Genomic DNA, 24157 nt, shown 5'->3' on the forward strand with positions numbered 1-24157 from the left:
CATTAATCTCATTTGAGCTCCTTGTACCTGCTGCTGTTTTCTCCACACCTCATACTGCCTTTTCCCTCTTTCTCTCTTTCTCTGAGGTTGGTGGCTACTTTCCAAAGCTTCTGATGCCCCAATGTTCCTTCATCTTGTTGTCAGACGTGAATTGGAAAAGCAACCAAATTAACAAGCCTTTACCACTCATACATGGCAGAGGTTTATACTTTAATTGAGCTAAGAAAAGCGTGTTGTGGGGCCCCTACGAGCCATGGTGCTTGCTTCATCATAATTAGGCACGCAGTCATTAGCCACAGCTCTGATCTTGGGTCACTGAGGTCAGTTTCAATAATTCTTCAAAAACCTAACCATGCAGTCCCCCCTAACTGTGTAGTTATCTTGATTTACTGCTGTTTGTGTGATTAGCTGGGAGGAGCTCACGGCAGCATCTTCCCTATAAAAGTGTAGATGGACCGCTCCTTAACTCTTTCTTGCTTCACATACAGATGGCTTGAGGAGGTACAGGGGAGATGCAGGTCTACTAGACAGAATAGAAGATCTGAGCCAGGTGCGTTTCTCTGCATTGGTGTCCCATCACAGGCCCACAAGTGTATGTGTGATCTTTGACTCCTGCCAGTTCACAAGCAGGCGGCCAGGAAACAGTTTCAGCCTATCAACCACTGAGGAGACAAAGCCTTTGTATAAGGAATGAGGAAGCAATGAACACATTCAGCCTATCACAGGAGTTCCCTGAGTGTTCCGAATTATAAATTCTCCATGTCACTGTATGTTATTGAGCCCAAGTAGCTCGCCGTGATCGTATAGTGGTTAGTACTCTGCGTTGTGGCCGCAGCAACCTCGGTTCGAAGACAAGTTACGGCATTGTGGTTGGCAATGTCACAGCAGTTGGGTTTTTCTTTTACAGAATTACCAAATGTACCAGTTGTTTTTGTAAAATGTCTATTAAAAACAGATCCTTTAAAATATTTAAACGATCTAACGACAAATTATTTAAACACACATTATTATAAGATGTAGCTATATTGTACCTACTGACATAAATTATCGTTCTTGAACCTATTTGTGGTGGGGGGAATGGAGCTCTCCCCCATGCCAATCAAAATGCAGTTGCAGTTGAGTGACCTGTGTTGTGGCTGTCTAGAGGGAATGCACAAATGTAGCTGTCTCGCAGCCCAATCCAGACGTCAATTGGAGACAGGTTTTCAGGCAAATAGAGCAGTAAGTGCAGAGAAATGCTCACTTTCTAAAAATGGCATTTATAAAATAGTAAAGTTAAATCCAACCTCACCAGTAAATAGGATTTATCAATAAATAAATAAAGCTTCTCCTCTCTGATATGGAATTACCCCCCAAAAAGTATAAGGGAATACCCAATGCTAACCTATGAGAGGGGCAGACCTCACAGTAGTGAAAAATGTAATAGACTGTTTGGTACTACCAGGACATGCAAACTACCACAGTACATGTCTTACCTTTTACTTACATAGAATGATGCCCCTAGGACTACCTAGGGCCTACCTTTTGGTTAATTATATGTAATAAAATTGGAGTTTAAGGCTTGGCAAGTAGTTTTAAATGGCAAGTCGAAGTGGCATTACACTGCAGCACAGGCACTGCAGTAGCAGGCTTGAGACCGGTTTGAAATGCTACTTTTTTGGGCGGCACAATCAGTTTCTAGGTATATGGTATATCTCTTTACAAGGGGCTTTAAAGTAAATTAAATCTGTCAGTCAGGTATACTACAATTACACACATGATTAGGGAAGAAGCACGTGCACTTCAGCACAATGATTAGAAGCGATAAATTGATTAGAGTCCTAAGGCCAACAAAAAGATACAGCCAAATGCGTAGGTGAAAAGCAATAAGGTAGGGTTGAGACCACCTTAAGAGTGCAAGGTCTAACAAAAACGAACTAAGGATAACATGAGTAAAACATCAGGTTTCTCTACGGCATTTGGTTAGACAAGTGTGCCTTCTTTTATCTTCCATAAATGCAATCTTTCCCGGACCCCTTTATTATATAGCTCTTCAAGTAAAAAAGATAAAGCACTTACAAAGGAGCCTCAAATACTCAAAGATGGTAGACTTCTGTTATATGGGCCATAGACTAAAAGCAGCACGAAAACAGAGTGCAATAGGGTCCCAAAAACTTGAGTGCCACATGAGAGTATGCATGAAAGCCTATCCTTTTCCAAACTAGAGATATACTCATGCAATTTTTGTTTTTAGGAGAGAATGTGCCTGCTGAAAAAAACATTATTTTTAAAAAGTGCATTGCAGGATATCAGGAATTTGCTGTGGGACACGTTGAAAACTTTCATACAGATTATTTGCACAAAACTTACAGTCAGTTGTTGTGGCCGAGTGGTTAAGGCGATGGACTAGAAATCCATTGGGGTCCCCCCGCGCAGGTTCGAATCCTGAAAACAACGAGAAACTTTTTAACATCGGCTACAATTTCAGAAGTTAACCTTTAGAATTTCTTCCATGTCAGTTTTATAAATAGGTGGCTTATTTTGGTGTCACTATTGCCCTTTCATATATTTATTATCGCTACCCCTTTCATATCTTTGCTATAACTCTCGTCCTACATTAGCGCTGGTGCAAACACTTCAAATTATTATACCCTGGCTCTCTCAGTCATACCATTCATGCACTTGAAACTTACTTTACCAATAAAAGAAGCAAATAGAAAAATAAAACAAAAGTGCTTGCTGGATTAGGCAAACACACTTCATAAAACTGCATTTTCTTTTCTATTCTCCCCGTGTTACAAGCTTAACTGCTCCCTGTGTAATTTCTCTTAGCCTGCTGTCCCAGGAAGAGAATTATATCTACAGGCTCTTTCCGTGTTTTTTTCCTAGTCTTTCTTTCCCTTTTCTTAGATTTGTAACTGTTCCTTTATGTACTCTATTTAGGCGCCATTAATCTCATTTGAGCTCCTTGTACCTGCTGCTGTTTTCTCCACACCTCATACTGCCTTTTCCCTCTTTCTCTCTTTCTCTGAGGTTGGTGTCTACTTTCCAAAGCTTCTGATGCCCCAATGTTCCTTCATCTTGTTGTCAGACGTGAATTGGAAAAGCAACCAAATTAACAAGCCTTTACCACTCATACATGGCTGAGGTTTATACTTTAATTCAATGAGCTAAGAAAAGCGTGTTGTGGGGCCCCTACGAGCCATGGTGCTTGCTTCATCATAATTGGGCACGCAGTCATTAGCCACAGCTCTGATCATGGGTCACTGAGGTCAGTTTCAATAATGCCTCAAAAACCTAACCATGCAGTCCCCCCTAACTGTGTAGTTATCTTGCTTTACTGCTGTTTGTGTGATTAGGTGGGAGGAGCTCATGGCAGCATCCTCCCTATAAAAGTGTAGATGGACCGCTCCTTAACTCTTTCTTGCTTCACATACAGATGGCTTGAGGAGGTACAGGGGAGATTTAGGTCTACTAGACAGAATAGAAGATGTGCGCCAGGTGTGTTTCTCTGCATTGGTGTCCCATCACAGGCCCACAATTGTATGTGTGATCTTTGACTCCTGGCAGTTCACAAGCAGGCGGCCAGGAAACGGTTTCAGCCTATCAACCACTGAGGAGACAAAGCCTTTGTATAAGGAATGAGGAAGCAATGAACACATTCAGCCTATCACAGGAGTAGCCCTGAGTGTTCCGAATTATAAATTCTCCATGTCACTGTATGTCATTGTACCCAAGTAACTCGTCGTGATCGTATAGTGGTTAGTACTCTGCATTGTGGCTGCAGCAACCTCGGTTTGAATCCGAGTCACGGCATTGTGGTTGGCAATGTCACGGCAGTTGGGTTTTTCTTTTACAGAATTACCAAATGTACCAGTTGTTTTTGTAAAATGTCTATTAAAAACAGATCCTTTAAAATATTTAAACGATCTAACGACAAATTATTTAAACACACATGATTATAAGATGTAGCTATATTGTACCTACTGACATAAATTATCGTTCTTGAACCTATTTACGGTGGGGGAATGGAGCTCTCCCCCATGCCAATCAGAATGCAGATGAATGCAGTTGCATTTGAGTGACCTGTGTTGTGGCTGTCTAGAGGGAATGCACAAGTGTAGCTGTCTCGCAGCCCAATCCAGACGTCAATTGGAGACAGGTTTTCAGGCAAATAGAGCAGTAAGTGCAGAGAAATGCTCACTCTCTAAAAATGGCATTTATAAAATAGTAAAGTTAAATCCAACCTCACCAGTAAATAGGATTTATCAATAAATAAATAAAGCTTCTGCTCTCTGATATGGAATTACCCCCGAAAAAGTATAAGGGAATACCCAATGCTAACCTATGAGAGTGGCAGACCTCACAGTAGTGAAAAATGTAATAGACTGTTTGGTACTACCAGGACGTGCAGACCACCACAGTACATGTCTTACCTTTTACTTACATAGCATGATGCCCCTAGGACTACCTAGGGCCTACCTTTTGGTTAATTATATGTAATAAAATTGGAGTTTAAGGCTTGGCAAGTAGTTTTAAATGGCAAGTCGAAGTGGCAGTACACTGCAGCACAGGCACTGCAGTAGCAGGCTTGAGACAGGTTTGAAATGCTACTTTTTTGGGCGGCACAATCAGTTCCTGGGTATATGGTATACCACTTTACAAGGGGCTTTCAAGTCAATTAAATCTGTCAGTCAGCTATACTCCAATTACACACATGATTAGGGAAGAAGCACGTGCACTTCAGCACTGATTAGTAGCGATAAAGTGATCAGAGTCCTAAGGCCAACAAAAAGATACAGCAAAATGCGTAGGTGAAAAGCAATAAGGTAGGGTTGAGGCCACCTTAAGAATGCAAGGTCTAACAAAAACAAACTAAGGATAACATGAGTAAAACATCAGGTTTCTCTACGGCATTTGGTGAGATAAGGGTGCCTTCTTTTATCTTCCATAAATGCAATCTTTCCCTTACCCCTTTATTATATAGCTCTTCAAGTAAAAAAGATAAAGCACTTACAAAGGAGCCTCAAATACTCAAAGATGGTAGACTTCTGTAATATGGGCCATAGACTAAAAGCAGAACGAAAACAGAGTGCAATAGTGTCCCAAAAACTTGAGAGCCACATGAGAGTATGCATGAAAGCCGATCCTTTTCCAAACTAGAGATATACTCATGCAATTTTTGTTTTTAGGAGAGAATGTGCCTGCTGAAAAAAACATTATTTTAAAAAAGTGAATTGCAGAATACAAGGAATTTGCTGTGGGACACCTTGAAAACTTTCATACAGATTATTTGCACAAAACTTACAGTCAGTTGTTGTGGCCGAGTGGTTAAGGCGATGGACTAGAAATCCATTGGGGTCTCCCTGCGCAGGTTCGAATCCTGCCAATAACGAGAAACTTTTAACATCGGCTACAATTTCAAAAGTTAACCTTTAGTATTTCTTCCATGTCAGTTTTATAAATACGTGGCTTATTTTGGTGTCACTATTGCCCTTTCACATATTTATTATCGCTACCGCTTTCATATCTTTGCTATAACTCTCGTCCTACATTAGCGCTGGTGCAAACGCTTCAAATTATTATACCCTGGCTCTCTCAGTCATACCTGGGCATGCACTTGAAACTTACTTTACGAATAAAAGAAGCAAACAAAAATAAAACAAAGGTGCTTGCTTGATTAGGCAAACACACTTCATAAAACTGCATTTTCTTTTCTATTCTCCCCGTGTTACAAGCTTAACTGCTCCCTGTGTAATTTCTCTTAGCCTGCTGTCCCAGGAAGAGAATTTTATCTACAGGCTCATTCTGTGTTTTTTTCCTAGTCTTTCTTTCCCTTTTCTGAGATTTGTAACTGTTCCTTTACGTGCTCTATTTAGGCGCCATTAATCTCATTTGAGCTCCTTGTACCTGCTGCTGTTTTCTCCACACCTCATACTGCCTTTTCCCTCTTTCTCTCTTTCTCTAAGGTTGGTGGCTACTTTCCAAAGCTTCTGATGCCCCAATGTTCCTTCATCTTGTTGTCAGACGTGAATTGGAAAAGCAACCAAATTACCAAGCATTTACCACTCACACATGGCAGAAGTTTATAATTTAATTCAATGAGCTAAGAAAAGCGTGTTGTGGGGCCCCTACGAGCCATGGTGCTTGCTTCATCATAATTAGGCACGCAGTCATTAGCCACAGCTCTGATCATGGGTCACTGAGGTCAGTTTCAATAATTCCTCAAAAACCTAACCATGCAGTCCCCCCTAACTGTGTAGTTATCTTGCTTTACTGCTGTTTGTCTGATTAGCTGGGAGGAGCTCACGGCAGCATCCTCCCTATAAAAGTGTAGATGGACCGCTCCTTAACTCTTTCTTGCTTCACATACAGATGGCTTGAGGAGGTACAGGGGAGATGCAGGTCTAATAGACGGAATAGAAGATCTGTGTCAGGTGTGTTTCTCTGCATTGGTGTCCCATCACAGGCCCACAAGTGTATGTGTGATCTTTGACTCCTGGCAGTTCACAAGCAGGCGGCCAGGAAACGGTTTCAGCCTATCAACCACTGAGGAGACAAAGCCTTTGTATAAGGAATGAGGAAGCAATTAACACATTCAGCCTATCACAGGAGTAGCCCTGAGTGTTCCAAATTATAAATTTTCCATGTCACTGTATGTTATTGAGCCCGAGTAGCTCGCCGTGATCGTATAGTGGTTAGTACTCTGCGTTGTGGCTGCAGCAACCTCGGTTCGAATCCGAGTCACGGCATCGTGGTTGGCAATGTCACCGCAGTTGGGTTTTTCTTTTACAGAATTACCAAATGTACCAGTTGTTTTTGTAAAATGTCTATTAAAAACAGATCCTTTTAAATATTTAAACAACCTAACGACAAATTATTTAAACACACATGATTATAAGATGTAGCTATATTGTACCTACTGACATAAATTATCGTTCTTGAACCTATTTGCGGTGGGGGGAACAGAGCTCTCCCCCATGCCAATCAGAATGCAGATGAATGCAGTTGCAGTTGAGTGACCTGTGTTGTGGATGTCTAGAGGGAATGCACAAATGTAGCTGTCTCGCAGCCCAATCCAGACGTCAATTGGAGACAGGTTTTCAGGCAAATAGAGCAGTAAGTGCAGAGAAATGCTCACTCTCTAAAAATGGCATTTATAAAATAGTAAAGTTAAATCCAACCTCACCAGTAAATAGGATTTATCAATAAATAAATAAAGCTTCTCCTCTCTGATAGGGAATTACCCCCCAAAAAGTATAAGGGAATACCCAATGCTAACCTATGAGAGGGGCAGACCTCAAAGTAGTGAAAAATGTAATAGACTGTTTGGTACTACCAGGACATGCAAACTACCACAGTACATGTCTTACCTTTTTCTTACATAGCATGATGCCCCTAGGACTACCTAGGGCCTACCTTAGGGGCTAATTATATGTAATAAAATTGAAGTTTAAGGCTTGGCAAGTAGTTTTAAATGGCAAGTTGAAGTGGCAGTACACTGCAGCACAGGCACTGCAGTAGCAGGCTTGAGACAGGTTTGAAATGCTACTTCTTTGGTCGGCGCAATCAGTCCCTGAGTATATGTTCTACCACTTTACAAGGGGCTTTCAAGTAAATTAAATCTGTCAGTCAGGTATACTCCAATTACACACATGATTAGGGAAGAAGCACGTGCACTTCAGCACTGATTAGTAGCGATAAAGTGATCAGAGTCCTAAGGCCAACAAAAAGATACAGCAAAATGCGTAGGTGAAAAGCAATAAGGTAGGGTTGAGGCCACCTTAAGAATGCAAGGTCTAACAAAAACAAACTAAGGATAACATGAGTAAAACATCAGGTTTCTCTACGGCATTTGGTGAGATAAGGGTGCCTTCTTTTATCTTCCATAAATGCAATCTTTCCCTGACCCCTTTATTATATAGCTCTTCAAGTAAAAAAGATAAAGCACTTACAAAGGAGCCTCAAATACTCAAAGATGGTAGACTTCTGTAATATGGGCCATAGACTAAAAGCAGAACGAAAACAGAGTGCAATAGTGTCCCAAAAACTTGAGTGCCACATGAGAGTATGCATGAAAGCCGATCCTTTTCCAAACTAGAGATATACTCATGCAATTTTTGTTTTTAGGAGAGAATGTGCCTGCTGAAAAAAACATTATTTTAAAAAAGTGCATTGCAGAATACCAGGAATTTGCTGTGGGACACCTTGAAAACTTTCATACAGATTATTTGCACAAAACTTACAGTCAGTTGTTGTGGCCGAGTGATTACGGCGATGGACTAGAAATCCATTGGGGTCTCCCCGCGCAGGTTCGAATCCTGCCAATACCGAGAAACTTTTAACATCGGCTACAATTTCAAAAGTTAACCTTTAGTATTTCTTCCATGTCAGTTTTATAAATACGTGGCTTATTTTGGTGTCACTATTGCCCTTTCACATATTTATTATCGCTACCGCTTTCATATCTTTGCTATAACTCTCGTCCTACATTAGCGCTGGTGCAAACGCTTCAAATTATTATACCCTGGCTCTCTCAGTCATACCTGGGCATGCACTTGAAACTAACTTTACCAATAAAAGAAGCAAACAAAAATAAAACAAAAGTGCTTGCTTGATTAGGCAAACACACTTCATAAAACTGCATTTTCTTTTCTATTCTCCCCGTGTTACAAGCTTAACTGCTCCCTGTGTAATTTCTCTTAGCCTGCTGTCCCAGGAAGAGAATTTTATCTACAGGCTCATTCTGTGTTTTTTTCCTAGTCTTTCTTTCCCTTTTCTGAGATTTGTAACTGTTCCTTTACGTGCTCTATTTAGGTGCCATTAATCTCATTTGAGCTCCTTGTACCTGCTGCTGTTTTCTCCACACCTCATACTGCCTTTTCCCTCTTTCTCTCTTTCTCTAAGGTTGGTGGCTACTTTCCAAAGCTTCTGATGCCCCAATGTTCCTTCATCTTGTTGTCAGACGTGAATTGGAAAAGCAACCAAATTACCAAGCATTTACCACTCACACATGGCAGAAGTTTATAATTTAATTCAATGAGCTAAGAAAAGCGTGTTGTGGGGCCCCTACGAGCCATGGTGCTTGCTTCATCATAATTAGGCACGCAGTCGTTAGCCACAGCTCTGATCATGGGTCACTGAGGTCAGTTTCAATAATTCCTCAAAAACCGAACCATGCAGTCCCCCCTAACTGTGTAGTTATCTTGCTTTACTGCTGTTTGTCTGATTAGCTGGGAGGAGCTCACGGCAGCATCCTCCCTATAAAAGTGTAGATGGACCGCTCCTTAACTCTTTCTTGCTTCACATACAGATGGCTTGAGGAGGTACAGGGGAGATGCAGGTCTAATAGACGGAATAGAAGATCTGTGTCAGGTGTGTTTCTCTGCATTGGTGTCCCATCACAGGCCCACATGTGTATGTGTGATCTTTGACTCCTGGCAGTTCACAAGCAGGCGGCCAGGAAACGGTTTCAGCCTATCAACCACTGAGGAGACAAAGCCTTTGTATAAGGAATGAGGAAGCAATTAACACATTCAGCCTATCACAGGAGTAGCCCTGAGTGTTCCAAATTATAAATTTTCCATGTCACTGTATGTTATTGAGCCCGAGTAGCTCGCCGTGATCGTATAGTGGTTAGTACTCTGCGTTGTGGCTGCAGCAACCTCGGTTCGAATCCGAGTCACGGCATCGTGGTTGGCAATGTCACCGCAGTTGGGTTTTTCTTTTACAGAATTACCAAATGTACCAGTTGTTTTTGTAAAATGTCTATTAAAAACAGATCCTTTTAAATATTTAAACAACCTAACGACAAATTATTTAAACACACATGATTATAAGATGTAGCTATATTGTACCTACTGACATAAATTATCGTTCTTGAACCTATTTGCGGTGGGGGGAACAGAGCTCTCCCCCATGCCAATCAGAATGCAGATGAATGCAGTTGCAGTTGAGTGACCTGTGTTGTGGATGTCTAGAGGGAATGCACAAATGTAGCTGTCTCGCAGCCCAATCCAGACGTCAATTGGAGACAGGTTTTCAGGCAAATAGAGCAGTAAGTGCAGAGAAATGCTCACTCTCTAAAAATGGCATTTATAAAATAGTAAAGTTAAATCCAACCTCACCAGTAAATAGGATTTATCAATAAATAAATAAAGCTTCTCCTCTCTGATAGGGAATTACCCCCCAAAAAGTATAAGGGAATACCCAATGCTAACCTATGAGAGGGGCAGACCTCAACGTAGTGAAAAATGTAATAGACTGTTTGGTACTACCAGGACATGCAAACTACCACAGTACATGTCTTACCTTTTTCTTACATAGCATGATGCCCCTAGGACTACCTAGGGCCTACCTTAGGGGCTAATTATATGTAATAAAATTGAAGTTTAAGGCTTGGCAAGTAGTTTTAAATGGCAAGTTGAAGTGGCAGTACACTGCAGCACAGGCACTGCAGTAGCAGGCTTGAGACAGGTTTGAAATGCTACTTCTTTGGTCGGCGCAATCAGTCCCTGAGTATATGTTCTACCACTTTACAAGGGGCTTTCAAGTAAATTAAATCTGTCAGTCAGGTATACTCCAATTACACACATGATTAGGGAAGAAGCACGTGCACTTCAGCACTGATTAGTAGCGATAAAGTGATCAGAGTCCTAAGGCCAACAAAAAGATACAGCAAAATGCGTAGGTGAAAAGCAATAAGGTAGGGTTGAGGCCACCTTAAGAATGCAAGGTCTAACAAAAACAAACTAAGGATAACATGAGTAAAACATCAGGTTTCTCTACGGCATTTGGTGAGATAAGGGTGCCTTCTTTTATCTTCCATAAATGCAATCTTTCCCTGACCCCTTTATTATATAGCTCTTCAAGTAAAAAAGATAAAGCACTTACAAAGGAGCCTCAAATACTCAAAGATGGTAGACTTCTGTAATATGGGCCATAGACTAAAAGCAGAACGAAAACAGAGTGCAATAGTGTCCCAAAAACTTGAGTGCCACATGAGAGTATGCATGAAAGCCGATCCTTTTCCAAACTAGAGATATACTCATGCAATTTTTGTTTTTAGGAGAGAATGTGCCTGCTGAAAAAAACATTATTTTAAAAAAGTGCATTGCAGAATACCAGGAATTTGCTGTGGGACACCTTGAAAACTTTCATACAGATTATTTGCACAAAACTTACAGTCAGTTGTTGTGGCCGAGTGATTACGGCGATGGACTAGAAATCCATTGGGGTCTCCCCGCGCAGGTTCGAATCCTGCCAATACCGAGAAACTTTTAACATCGGCTACAATTTCAAAAGTTAACCTTTAGTATTTCTTCCATGTCAGTTTTATAAATACGTGGCTTATTTTGGTGTCACTATTGCCCTTTCACATATTTATTATCGCTACCGCTTTCATATCTTTGCTATAACTCTCGTCCTACATTAGCGCTGGTGCAAACGCTTCAAATTATTATACCCTGGCTCTCTCAGTCATACCTGGGCATGCACTTGAAACTTACTTTACCAATAAAAGAAGCAAACAAAAATAAAACAAAAGTGCTTGCTTGATTAGGCAAACACACTTCATAAAACTGCATTTTCTTTTCTATTCTCCCCGTGTTACAAGCTTAACTGCTCCCTGTGTAATTTCTCTTAGCCTGCTGTCCCAGGAAGAGAATTTTATCTACAGGCTCATTCTGTGTTTTTTTCCTAGTCTTTCTTTCCCTTTTCTGAGATTTGTAACTGTTCCTTTACGTGCTCTATTTAGGCGCCATTAATCTCATTTGAGCTCCTTGTACCTGCTGCTGTTTTCTCCACACCTCATACTGCCTTTTCCCTCTTTCTCTCTTTCTCTAAGGTTGGTGGCTACTTTCCAAAGCTTCTGATGCCCCAATGTTCCTTCATCTTGTTGTCAGACGTGAATTGGAAAAGCAACCAAATTACCAAGCATTTACCACTCACACATGGCAGAAGTTTATAATTTAATTCAATGAGCTAAGAAAAGCGTGTTGTGGGGCCCCTACGAGCCATGGTGCTTGCTTCATCATAATTAGGCACGCAGTCGTTAGCCACAGCTCTGATCATGGGTCACTGAGGTCAGTTTCAATAATTCCTCAAAAACCGAACCATGCAGTCCCCCCTAACTGTGTAGTTATCTTGCTTTACTGCTGTTTGTCTGATTAGCTGGGAGGAGCTCACGGCAGCATCCTCCCTATAAAAGTGTAGATGGACCGCTCCTTAACTCTTTCTTGCTTCACATACAGATGGCTTGAGGAGGTACAGGGGAGATGCAGGTCTAATAGACGGAATAGAAGATCTGTGTCAGGTGTGTTTCTCTGCATTGGTGTCCCATCACAGGCCCACATGTGTATGTGTGATCTTTGACTCCTGGCAGTTCACAAGCAGGCGGCCAGGAAACGGTTTCAGCCTATCAACCACTGAGGAGACAAAGCCTTTGTATAAGGAATGAGGAAGCAATTAACACATTCAGCCTATCACAGGAGTAGCCCTGAGTGTTCCAAATTATAAATTCTCCATGTCACTGTATGTTATTGAGCCCGAGTAGCTCGCCGTGATCATATAGTGGTTAGTACTCTGCGTTGTGGCTGCAGCAACCTCGGTTCGAATCCGAGTCACGGCATCGTGGTTGGCAATGTCACCGCAGTTGGGTTTTTCTTTTACAGAATTACCAAATGTACCAGTTGTTTTTGTAAAATGTCTATTAAAAACAGATCCTTTTAAATATTTAAACAATCTAACGACAAATTATTTAAACACACATGATTATAAGATGTAGCTATATTGTACCTACTGACATAAATTATCGTTCTTGAACCTATTTGCGGTGGGGGGAACAGAGCTCTCCCCCATGCCAATCAGAATGCAGATGAATGCAGTTGCAGTTGAGTGACCTGTGTTGTGGATGTCTAGAGGGAATGCACAAATGTAGCTGTCTCGCAGCCCAATCCAGACGTCAATTGGAGACAGGTTTTCAGGCAAATAGAGCAGTAAGTGCAGAGAAATGCTCACTCTCTAAAAATGGCATTTATAAAATAGTAAAGTTAAATCCAACCTCACCAGTAAATAGGATTTATCAATAAATAAATAAAGCTTCTCCTCTCTGATAGGGAATTACCCCCCAAAAAGTATAAGGGAATACCCAATGCTAACCTATGAGAGGGGCTGACCTCAAAGTAGTGAAAAATGTAATAGACTGTTTGGTACTACCAGGACATGCAAACTACCACAGTACATGTCTTACCTTTTACTTACATAGCATGATGCCCCTAGGACTACCTAGGGCCTACCTTAGGGGCTAATTATATGTAATAAAATTGAGGTTTAAGGCTTGGCAAGTAGTTTTAAATGGCAAGTTGAAGTGGCAGTACACTGCAGCACAGGCACTGCAGTAGCAGGCTTGAGACAGGTTTGAAATGCTACTTCTTTGGGCGGTGCAATCAGTCCCTGAGTATATGTTCTACCACTTTACAAGGGGCTTTCAAGTAAATTAAATCTGTCAGTCAGGTATACTCCAATTACACACATGATTAGGGAAGAAGCACGTGCCCTTTAGCACTGATTAGTAGCGATAAAGTGATCAGATTCCTAAGGCCAACAAAAAGATACAGCAAAATGCGGAGGTGAAAAGCAATAAGGTGGGGTTGAGACCACCTTAAGAATGCAAGGTCTAACAAAAACGAACTAAGGATAACATGAGTAAAACATCAGGTTTCTCTACGGCATTTGGTGAGACAAGTTTGCCTTCTTTTATCTTCCATAAATGCAATCTTTCCCGGATCCCTTCATTATATAGCTCTTCTTTTTTTTTTTTTTTTTTTTTTTTTTATTGATTCAGTTCAAGGCCATATATACCAAAAGATAAACATACACAAAGATTATATCATACCCCAGACATCATATAAAAATTTGCATTTTCAGAATTAATAAATCAACATATAAACAGTAAAATGATTTAACATAAAATAAATGACTGGTATACAGATTATCTCATTTGATAGCAGGAATAATATTCACTGGTGATCCAAATATTCTATCAAAGTCTTCCAAATTTTGTAGCCTCGACGCCTTTTCACAATTGATTTAATGCGATATAGATTAAATTCTAAATAAAAGATATTATAAAACTTTGCTCGCCACATTTCATATGTAGGTGCTTCAGGCTTTAACCACATTGATGATATACAAAGGCGAGCTACAGCCATGGCCATAAATATAATATATCTATTTTCTTGATAACCTGAAAACACTTCATTATCATTTGATGAACCAAAAATAATCATCTCTCTTGAGATTTTTACATCGCATTTTGTGATATGTGCTAGTAAAGTTTCTATGGATACAAAAAACGGTTTTAATATAGGGCAGTCTGAGAAAATGTGCATAATATCTGCTAGATCACATTGACATCTATAGCATTTCCCATTGTTGCCACTGCTCCATTTTAACATTTTAAGTGGTGTATGGTACAGATTAAATAAAGTTTTGTAATGTTGTGAATATAGGTTGGCAGATAAAATAATTTTATCGGCCATACATATTGATTTGTGAAAAGGTACTACCGATGTACCTAGTCTCGTGTACCATTTTAATTCCTGCTGTTCCATATCATCCTGCTGTAAGTTTAGGAGATAGTTATATATAATCCCTATGCGTGTTGTTTTTTTTAGTATTTCCATAAATTCATTATGACAAAGTGGTACAATATTTGGATGTGTAGAGATAAAATTCCGTATTTGCAGATATTTTAAAAAACTCATGTTGGGAAAGATTATACTCCTCTTTTAACTCCTGGAATACGACAAATGTGCCATTTTTAACCATGTCGCCAATGGTTGTTATACCTTTTTCCCGCCATATACCCATAATACGATCCCTGAATATCAATGGAAGCAATTCTATAGAATTACATGGAGTGTAAAAATTAATACGTCTTAATGAAATAAGCTTCCGTATAACTCGCCATCCTTTAAAGGCGGACATTATGAGTTTGAATCTCGTTCTTTTATAATTGCCTGGTTCTAAAAACCGAAGCAACATTTGCCGAGATTGTGGGCCAAGTAAAAGAGAGTAGATATCGGGGCTTTCAAATATAGGTGGAGTTCCACCTATTGAAAAATATTTAATATTTTGCATTAGACATGCCAAATAATATAGTGCAAAATTCGGAACTCCCCAACCCCCACTTAAGATTGGTAATGTCATGTATTTAGATGCTCTCCACGAGGACTTCCAACCCCATAGAAAACGATCAGTTATAGACTGCAATTTGCTCAATTGTAATTTGGATATCTCCAATGGTATTGCGCGAAAATAATATAGAACTTTCGGTAGAATAGTCATTTTTAAGACATTACGTCTTCCAACCAGCAATAAATGTAAGCATTCAATTTCCTCTAATTGACTTTTAACTGAAATTAATATATCTGACCAATTTACCGTAACTAATTGTGCCTTCTTTTATCTTCCATAAATGCAATCTTTCCCTGACCCCTTTATTATATAGCTCTTCAAGGAAAAAAGATAAAGCACTTACAAAGGAGCCTCAAATACTCAAAGATGGTAGACTTCTGTAATATGGGCCATAGACTAAAAGCAGCACGAAAACAGAGTGCAATAGGGTCCCAAAAACTTGAGTGCCACATGAGAGTATGCATGAAAGCCTATCCTTTTCCAAACTAGAGATATACTCATTCAATTTTTGTTTTTAGGAGAGAATGTGCCTGCTGAAAAAACACATTATTTTTAAAAAGTGCATTGCAGAATATCAGGAATTTGCTGTGGAACACCTTGAAAACTTGCATACAGATTACTTGCACAAAACTTACAGTCAGTTGTTGTGGCCGAGTGGTTAAGGTGATGGACTAGAAATCCATTGGGGTCTCCCTGCGCAGGTTTGAATCCTGCCAACAACGAGAATCTTTTTAACATCGGCTACAATTTCAGAAGTTAACCTTTAGTATTTCTTCCATGTCAGTTTTATAAATAGGTGGCTTATTTTGGTGTCACTATTGCCCTTTCACATATTTATTATCGCTACCCCTTTCATATCTTTGCTATAACTCTCGTCCTACATTAGCGCTGGTCTAAACGCTTCAAATTATTATACCCTGGCTCTCTCAGTCATACCATTCATGCACTTGAAACTTACTTTACCAATAAAAGAAGCAAGTAGAAAAATAAAATAAAAGTGCTTGCTGGATTAGGCAAACACACTTCATAAAACTGCATTTTCTTTTCTATTCTCCCCGTGTTACAAGCTTAACTGCTCCCTGTGTAATTTCTCTTAGCCTGCTGTCCCAGGAAGAGAATTTTATCTACACGCTCTTTCTGTGTTTTTTCCTAGTCTTTCTTTCCCTTTTCTTAGATTTGTAACTGTTCCTTTACGTGCTCTATTTAGGCGCCATTAATATCATTTGAGCTCCTTGTACCTGCTGCTGTTTTCTCCACACCTCATACTGCCTTTTCCCTCTTTCTCTCTTTCTCTGAGGTTGGTGGCTACTTTCCAAAGCTTCTGATGCCCCAATGTTCCTTCATCTTGTTGTCAGACATGAATTGGAAAAGCAACCAAATTAACAAATCATTACCACTCACACATGGCAGAAGTTTATACTTTAATTCAATGAGCTAAGAAAAGCGTGTTGTGGGGCCCCTACGAGCCATGGTGCTTGCTTCATCATAATTAGGCACGCAGTCATTAGCCACAGCTCTGATCATGGGTCACTGAGGTCAGTTTCAATAATTCCTCAAAAACCTAACCATGCAGTCCCCCTAACTGTGTAGTTATCTTGCTTTACTGCTGTTTGTGTGATTAGCTGGGAGGAGCTCACGGCAGCATCCTCCCTATAAAAGTGTAGATGGACCTCTCCTTAACTCTTTCTTGCTTCACATACAGATGGCTTGAGGAGGTACAGGGGAGATGCAGGTCTAATAGACAGAAAAGAAGATCTGCGCCAGGTGTGTTTCTCTGCATTGGTGTCCCATCACAGGCCCACAAGTGTATGTGTGATCTTTGACTCCTGGCAGTTCACAAGCAGGCGGCCAGGAAACGGTTTCAGCCTATCAACCACTGAGGAGACAAAGCCTTTGTATAAGGAATGAGGAAGCAATGAACACATTCAGCCTATCACAGGAGTAGCCCTGAGTGTTCCGAATTATAAATACTCCATGTCACTGTATGTTATTGAGCCCAAGTAGCTCTCCGTGATCGTATAGTGGTTAGTACTCTGCGTTGTGGCTGCAGCAACCTCGGTTCGAATCCGAGTCACGGCATTGTGGTTGGCAATGTCACAGCAGTTGGGTTTTTCTTTTACAGAATTACCAAATGTACCAGTTGTTTTTGAAAAATGTCTATTAAAACAGATCCTTTTCAATATTTAAAAGATCTAACGACAAATTATTTAAACACACATGATTATAAGATGTAGCTATATTGTACCAACTGACATAAATTATCGTTCTTGAACCTATTTGCGGTGGGGGGAACGGAGCTCTCCCCCATGCCAATCAGAATGCAGATGAATTCAGTTGCAGTTGAGTGACCTGTGTTGTGGCTGTCTAGATGGAATGCACAAATGTAGCTGTCCCGCAGCCCAATCCAGACGTCAATTGGAGACAGGTCACCCAGGCCCTTGTCACCAGCCGACTGGACTACGGCAACGCCCTCTACGCCGGAACCATCGCCAAGCTCCAGAAGAGAGTCCAGCGGATCCAGAACGCCTCAGCCAGACTCATCCTTGACATCCCACGAAACAGCCACATCTCCGGACACCTAAGAGACCTTCATTGGCTTCCCGTCAACAAGAGAATCACCTTCCGCCTCCTCACCCACGCACACAAAGCCCTACACGATCAAGGCCCGAGCTACCTCAACACCCGAATCAACTTCCACGCTCCCAAACATCACCTCCGCTCAGCCAGCCGCGCTCTCGCCACCGTCCCACGCATCCGCAGAGCGACAACAGGAGGAAGGTCCTTCTCCTACCTGGCCGCCAAGACCTGGAACTCCCTCCCAGCCGACCTGCGCCTGACCCAAGACCACCTCTCCTTCAGGAAGAAGCTCAAGACCTGGCTGTTCGAGCAGTAACGGCACCCCCCCCCCCCAAGCGCCTTGAGACCCTACGGGTAAGTAGTGCGCTCTATAAATGTCACTGATTGATTGATTGATTGAGGTTTTCAGTCAAATAGAGCAGTAAGTGCAGAGAAATGCTCACTCTCTAAAAATGGCATTTATAAAATAGTAAAGTTAAATCCAACCTCACCAGTAAATAGGATTTATCAATGAATAAATACAGCTTCTCCTCTCTGATATGGAATTACCCCCCAAAAAGTATAAGGGAATACCCAATCTTAACCTATGAGAGGGGCAGACCTCACAGTAGTGAAAAATGTAATAGACTGTTTGTTACTACCAGGACATGCAAACTACCACAGTACATGTCTTACCTTTTACTTACATAGCATGTTGCCCCTAGGACTACCTAGGGCCTACCTTAGGGGTTAATTATATGTAATAAAATTGGAGTTTAAGGCTTGGCAAGTAGTTTTCAATGGCAAGTCGAAGTGGCAGTACACTGCAGCACAGGCACTGCAGTAGCAGGCTTGAGACAGGTTTGAAATGCTACTTCTTTGGGCGGCACAATCAGTCCCTGGGTATATGGTATACCACTTTACAAGGGGCTTTCAAGTAAATTAATTCTGTCAGTCAGGTATACTCCAATTACACACATGATTCGGGAAGAAGCACGTGCACTTCAGCACTGATTAGTAGCGATAAAGTGATCAGAGTCCTAAGGCCAACAAAAAGATACAGCAAAATGCGGAGGTGAAAAGCAATAAGGTGGGGTTGAGACCACCTTAAGAATGCAAGGTCTAACAAAAACGAACTAAGGATAACATGAGTAAAACATCAGGTTTCTCTACGGCATTTGGTGAGACAAGTTTGCCTTCTTTTATCTTCCATAAATGCAATCTTTCCCTGACCCCTTTATTATATAGCTCTTCACGGAAAAAAGATAAAGCACTTACAAAGGAGCCTCAAATACTCAAAGATGGTAGACTTCTGTAATATGGGCCATAGACTAAAAGCAGCACGAAAACAGAGTGCAATAGGGTCCGAAAAACTTGAGTGCCACATGAGAGTATGCATGAAAGCCTATCCTTTTACAAACTAGAGATATACTCATGCAATTTTTGTTTTTAGGAGAGAATGTGCCTGCTGAAAAAAACATTATTTTTAAAAAGTGCATTGCAGAATATCAGGAATTTGCTGTGGGACACCTTGAAAACTTTCATACAGATTATTTGCACAAAACTTACAGTCAGTTGTTGTGGCTGAGTGGTTAAGGCGATGGACTAGAAATCCATTGGGGTCTCCACGCGCAGGTTCGAATCCCGCCAACAAAGAGAATTTTTTTTAACATCGGTTACAATTTCAGAAGTTAACCTTTAGTATTTCTTGCATGTCAGTTTTATAAATAGGTGGCTTATTTTGGTGTCACTATTGCCCTTTCACATATTCATTATCGCTACCGCTTTAATATCTTTGCTATAACTCTCGTCCTACATTAGCGCTGGTGCAAACGCTTCAAATTATTATACCCTGGCTCTCTCAGTCATACCTGTGCATGCACTTGAAACTTACTTTACCAATAAAAGAAGCAAACAGAAAAATAAAATAAAAGTGCTTGCTGGATTAGGCAAACACACTTCATAAAACTGCATTTTCTTTTCTATTCTCCCCGTGTTACAAGCTTAACTGCTCCCTGTGTAATTTCTCTTAGCCTGCTGTCCCAGGAAGTGAATTTTATCTACAGGCTCTTTCTGTGTTTTTTTCCCAGTCTTTCTTTCCCTTTTCTGAGATTTGTAACTGTTCCTTTACGTGCTCTATTTAGACGCCATTAATCTCACTTGAGCTCCTTGTACCTGCTGCTGTTTTCTCCACACCTCATACTGCCTTTTCCCTCTTTCTCTCTTTCTCTGAGGTTGGTGGCTACTTTCCAAAGATTCTGATGCCCCAATGTTCCTTCATCTTGTTGTCAGGCGTGAAATGGAAAAGCAACCAAATTAACAAGCATTTACCACTCACACATGGCAGAAGTTTATACTTTAATTCAATGAGCTAAGAAAAGCGTGTTGTGGGGCCCCTACGAGCCATGGTGCTTGCTTCATCATAATTAGGCTCGCACTCATTAGCCACAGCTCTGATCATGGGTCACTGAGGTCAGTTTCAATAATTCCTCAAAAACCTAACCATGCAGTCCCCCTAACTGTGTAGTTATCTTGCTTTACTGCTGTTTGTGTATTTAGCTGTGAGGAGCTCACGGCAGCATCCTCCCTATAAAAGTGTAGATGGACCTCTCCTTAACTCTTTCTTGCTTCACATACAGATGGCTTGAGGAGATACAGGGGAGATGCAGGTCTAATAGACAGAATAGAAGATCTGCGCCAGGTGTGTTTCTCTGCATTGGTGTCCCATCACAGGCCCACAAGTGTATGTGTGATCTTTGACTTCTGGCAGTTCACAAGCAGGCGGCCAGGAAACGGTTTCAGCCTATCAACCACTGAGGAGACAAAGCCTTTGTATAAGGAATGAGGAAGCAATGAACACATTCAGCCTATCACAGGAGTAGCCCTGAGTGTTCCGAATTATAAATTCTCCATGTCACTATATGTTATTGAGCCCAAGTAGCTCGCCGTGATCGTATAGTGGTTAGTACTCTGCGTTGTGGCCGCAGCAACCTCGGTTCGAATCCGAGTCACGGCATTGTGGTTGGCAATGTCATGGCAGTTGGGTTTTTCTTTTACAGAATTACCAAATGTACCAGTTGTTTTTGTAAAATGTCTATTAAAACAGATCCTTTTAAATATTTAAACAATCTAACGACAAATTATTTAAACACACATGATTATAAGATGTAGCTATATTGTACCTACTGACATAAATTAATCAATCAATCAATCAATCAATCATGCCATTTGTATAGCGCACTACTCACCCGGGATGGTCTCAAGGCGCTTGGGGGGAGGGGTATGCTACTGCTCGAACAGCCAGGTCTTGAGTTGTTTCCTGAAGGCGAGATGGTCCTGGGTCAGCCGAAGGTGGATGGGGAGGGAGTTCCAAGTCTTGGCAGCCAGGTAAGAGAAGGATCTTCCTCCGGCGGTGGCTCTTCGGATGCGTGGTACGGCTGCGAGGGCGAGGCTGGTGGACCGTAGCTGGCGGGTGGGCGTGTAGAAGGTCAGGTGGTCGTTGAGGTACTTGGGGCCCAGGTCGTGGAGAGACTTGTGTGTGTTGGTGAGGAGCCGGAACGTGATCCTCTTGTCGACGGGGAGCCAGTGCAGGTTCCTCAGGTGGCTGGAGATGTGGCTGCGTCGGGGAACATCCAGGATGAGTCGGGCGGAGGCGTTCTAGATGCGCTGGAGTCTTTTCTGTAGCTTGGCTGTGGTTCCGGCGTAGAGGGCGTTTCCTTAGTCCAGTCGGCTAAATTATCGTTCTTGAACCTATTTGCGGTGGGGGGAACGGAGCTCTCACCCATGCCAATCAGAATGCAGATGAATTCAGTTGCAGTTGAGTGACCTGTGTTGTGGCTGTCTAGATGGAATGCACAAATGTAGCTGTCTCGCAACCCAATCCAGACGTCAATTGGAGACAGGTTTTCAGGCAAATAGAGCAGTAAGTGCAGAGAAATGCTCACTCTCTAAAAATGACATTTATAAAACAGTAAAGTTAAATCCAACCTTACCAGTAAATAGGATTTATCAATAAATAAATAAAGCTTCTCCTCTCTGATATGGAATTACCCCCCAAAAAGTATAAGGGAATACCCAATGTTAACCTATGAGAGGGGCAGACCTCACAGTAGTGAAAAATGTAATAGACTCTTTGGTACTACCAGGACATGCAAACTACCACAGTACATGTCTTACCTTTTACTTACATAGCATGATGCCCCTAGGACTACCTAGGGCCTACCTTAAGGGTTAATTATATGTAATAAAATTGGAGTTTAAGGCTTGGCAAGTAGTTTTAAATGGCAAGTCGAAGTGGCAGTACACTGCAGCACAGGCACTGCAGTAGCAGGCTTGACACAGTTTGAAATGCTACTTCTTTGGGCGGCACAATCAGTCCCTGGGTATATGGTATACCACTTTACAAGGGGCTTTCAAGTAAATTAAATCTGTCAGTCAGGTATACTCCAATTACACACATGATTCGGGAAGAAGCACGTGCACTTCAACACTGATTAGTAGCGATAAAGTGATCAGAGTCCTAAGGCCAACAAAAAGATACAGCAAAATGCGGAGGTGAAAAGCAATAAGGTGGGGTTGAGACCACCTTAAGAATGCAAGGTCTAACAAAAACGAACTAAGGATAACATGAGTAAAACATCAGGTTTCTCTACTCAATTTGGTGAGACAAGTTTGCCTTCTTTTATCTTCCATAAATGCAATCTTTCCCGGATCCCTTCAATATATAGCTCTTCAAGGAAAAAAGATAAAGCACTTACAAAGGAGCCTCAAATACTCAAAGATGGTAGACTTCTGTAATATGGGCCATAAACTAAAAGCAGCGCGAAAACAGAGTGCAATAGGGTCCCAAAAACTTGAGTGCCACATGAGAGTATGCATGAAAGCCTATCCTTTTCCAAACTAGAGATATACTCATGCAATTTTTGTTTTTAGGAGAGAATGTGCCTGCTGAAAAAAACATTATTTTTAAAAAGTGAATTGCAGAATATCAGGAATTTGCTGTGGGACACCTTGAAAACTTGCATACAGATTATTTGCACAAAGCTTACAGTCAGTTGTTGTGGCCGAGTGGTTAAGGCGATGGACTAGAAATCCATTGGTGTCTCCCCGCGCAGGTTCGAATCCTGCCAGCAACGAGAATCTTTTTAACATCGGCTACAATTTCAGAAATTAACCTTTAGTATTTCTTCCATGTCAGTTTTATAAATAGGTGGCTTATTTTGGTGTCACTATTGCCCTTTCACATATTTATTATCGCTACCCCTTTCATATCTTTGCTATAACTCTCGTCCTACATTAGCGCTGGTACAAACGCTTCAAATTATTATACCCTGGCTCTCTCAGTCATACCTGTGCATGCACTTGAAACTTACTTTACCAATAAAAGAAGCAAATAGAAAAATAAAACAAAAGTGCTTGCTGGATTAGGCAAACACACTTCATAAAACTGCATTTTCTTTTCTATTCTCCCCGTGTTACAAGCTTAACTGCTCCCTGTGTAATTTCTCTTAGCCTGCTGTCCCAGGAAGAGAATTTTATCTACAGGCTCTTTCTGTGTTTTTTTCCTAGTCTTTCTTTCCCTTTTCTTAGATTTGTAACTGTTCCTTTACGTGCTCTATTTAGGCGCCATTAATCTCATTTGAGCGCCTTGTACCTGCTGCTGTTTTCTCCACACCTCATACTGCCTTTTCCCTCTTTCTCTCTTTCTCTGAGGTTGGTGGCTACTTTCCAAAGCTTCTGATGCCCCAATGTTCCTTCATCTTGTTGTCAGACATAAACTGGAAAAAGCAACCAAATTAACAAGTCTTTACCACTCACACATGGCAGACGTTTATACTTTAATTCAATGAGCTAAGAAAAGCGTGTTGTGGGGCCCCTACGAGCCATGGTGCTTGCTTCATCATAATTAGGCACGCAGTCATTAGCCACAGCTCTGATCATGGGTCACTGAGGTCAGTTTCAATAATTCCTCAAAAACCTAACCATGCAGTCCCCCCTAACTGTGTAGTTATCTTGCTTTACTGCTGTTTGTGTGATTAGCTGGGAGGAGCTCACGGCAGCATCCTCCCTATAAAAGTGTAGATGGACCGCTCCTTAACTCTTTCTTGCTTCACATACAGATGGCTTGAGGAGGTAAAGGGGAGATGCAGGTCTAATAGACAGAAAAGAAGATCTGCACCAGGTGTGTTTCTCTGCATTGGTGTCCCATCACAGGCCCACAAGTGTATGTGTGATCTTTGACTACTGGCAGTTCACAAGCAGGCGGTGTCAGGACTCAATATGTGGGCCCTGTCATTACCTATCCAACTGCGCTGTTGAGTGAATCAAGAGGTACTACAAACACTTGGGTTGACAAGGTGCGATCTTGGAGACGTAAGATGGCCGCCGTTGTTGCCAGCGTGGAAGACAGCAGACGTTCTAGTCT

General features: G+C 41.3%; 8 non-coding genes across 8 annotated transcripts; all 8 read left to right on the forward strand.

The window, feature by feature from the left end:
- The first annotated feature begins 2354 nt into the window (after positions 1-2354).
- Positions 2355-2436, forward strand: TRNAS-AGA (transfer RNA serine (anticodon AGA)). Its single transcript has one exon. It is a non-coding gene; the product is annotated as a tRNA-Ser (tRNA).
- A 2856-nt stretch (positions 2437-5292) lies between these two features.
- Positions 5293-5374, forward strand: TRNAS-AGA (transfer RNA serine (anticodon AGA)). The gene has a single exon. It is a non-coding gene; the product is annotated as a tRNA-Ser (tRNA).
- Positions 5375-6659: 1285 nt separating this feature from the next.
- On the forward strand, positions 6660-6731 carry TRNAH-GUG (transfer RNA histidin (anticodon GUG)). The gene has a single exon. It is a non-coding gene; the product is annotated as a tRNA-His (tRNA).
- A 2866-nt stretch (positions 6732-9597) lies between these two features.
- TRNAH-GUG (transfer RNA histidin (anticodon GUG)) lies at positions 9598-9669 on the forward strand. The gene has a single exon. It is a non-coding gene; the product is annotated as a tRNA-His (tRNA).
- A 1499-nt stretch (positions 9670-11168) lies between these two features.
- Positions 11169-11250, forward strand: TRNAS-AGA (transfer RNA serine (anticodon AGA)). Its single transcript has one exon. It is a non-coding gene; the product is annotated as a tRNA-Ser (tRNA).
- Positions 11251-15817: 4567 nt separating this feature from the next.
- On the forward strand, positions 15818-15899 carry TRNAS-AGA (transfer RNA serine (anticodon AGA)). Its single transcript has one exon. It is a non-coding gene; the product is annotated as a tRNA-Ser (tRNA).
- A 4778-nt stretch (positions 15900-20677) lies between these two features.
- TRNAH-GUG (transfer RNA histidin (anticodon GUG)) lies at positions 20678-20749 on the forward strand. Its single transcript has one exon. It is a non-coding gene; the product is annotated as a tRNA-His (tRNA).
- Positions 20750-22786: 2037 nt separating this feature from the next.
- On the forward strand, positions 22787-22868 carry TRNAS-AGA (transfer RNA serine (anticodon AGA)). Its single transcript has one exon. It is a non-coding gene; the product is annotated as a tRNA-Ser (tRNA).
- Positions 22869-24157: the final 1289 nt, after the last annotated feature.

Source organism: Lissotriton helveticus, chromosome 12, assembly GCF_964261635.1.
Source record: "Lissotriton helveticus chromosome 12, aLisHel1.1, whole genome shotgun sequence".
Lineage (NCBI taxonomy): Eukaryota > Metazoa > Chordata > Amphibia > Caudata > Salamandridae > Lissotriton > Lissotriton helveticus.